Below are 1,279 nucleotides of genomic sequence, written 5' to 3' on the forward strand. Positions count from 1 at the left end.
ATTTTTTTATTTTATATATATATATTTTGGTTTTTTCCAGACAGGGTTTCTCCATGGTTTTGGAGCCTGTCCTGGAACTAGCTCTTGTAGTAGACCAGGTTGGCCTTAAACTCACCGAGATCCACCTGCCTCTGCCTCCCGAGTGCTGGGTTTGTTTTTTGAGGCAGGCTATGTAGCCCTGGTCATCCAGGAGCTCTCTGTGTATACCAGGTTGGTCTTGAACTCACAGAACTCTGTTTGCCTTTGAAGGACAGCGTCTAGGAGACATTCCAGGGAAGAAGAGGGGCCCCGAGAGCAGAACTTTGGAGAGTGGCTACTGCTTCTCCTTCCTGGCAAGACCCTGACAAGCAGGTCTGCATGCTCACCTGGGTGCTACTGATGCTTTAATGACCGAAGGAGGCCTGTGCCAAGAAGAGAAAGGTGCAGACTCAGGGCGGCAAGGCTCAGAGAATGGAAGAGCACCCAGCACCAGGCCTGGCACACAGTGGCCTTTGAATAGGAAGGGTTAAAAAACCTCTGTCCCCAAGGATATCTGGGAGGCCATCACCTGCCCCGGCCACATTTCAATTTGTCTCACACACTGGAGCTTCACTTCATTACCCATGGAAATTCAGCTTCATTGATATGAAGAGGCTAATTACTACATGAGACATAATTACAAGACAGGAAATGGATTTACAGCTGCTTTCAGGCGGGGGGGGGGGGGGGAGGGGGGGGGGGGGAGGAGTGGGAGGCTGGGGGGGGGGGGACAGCAGCAGACACTGGCTGCTTTGCCCTCCCGCCTAAAGGGCTAAATGCAGTCCCCAGGACCCAAGAAAGACATACTTCACCAGGCAATGGGTTCCCACAGACGTCAGGGTGCTATGGAGCTCTGGAAACAGTCCAGTTTCCCTCTAAACTTCCCACCCCTGATGGTGTGTTTGACATAAAAAAAAATCATACTGAAGGGGTGGGGCATTTAGCTCATGGGTAAAGTGCTGGGTTCTATCCCCAGCACTAACAATTTATGCAGCATGTGGTAGCCCAGACCTCTAATCCCAGCACTTGTCAGGCAGAGGCAGGCAGATCTCTGTGTGTTCGCCAGCCTGGTCTATATAGCAGATCCCAGGCCTGCCTGGGCTACACAGTGAGACCCTGTCTCAAACAAACAGGCAAACAAAACCCTTTAAGAATGTAGTCTTAAGCCGGGCGATGGTGGCACACGCCTGTAATCCCAGCACTTGGGAGGCAGAGGCAGGCGGATCTCTGTGAGTTCGAGACCAGCCTGGTCTACAGAGCT

This window comes from Microtus ochrogaster, chromosome 7 (genome assembly GCF_000317375.1).
Source record: "Microtus ochrogaster isolate Prairie Vole_2 chromosome 7, MicOch1.0, whole genome shotgun sequence".
NCBI lineage: Eukaryota > Metazoa > Chordata > Mammalia > Rodentia > Cricetidae > Microtus > Microtus ochrogaster.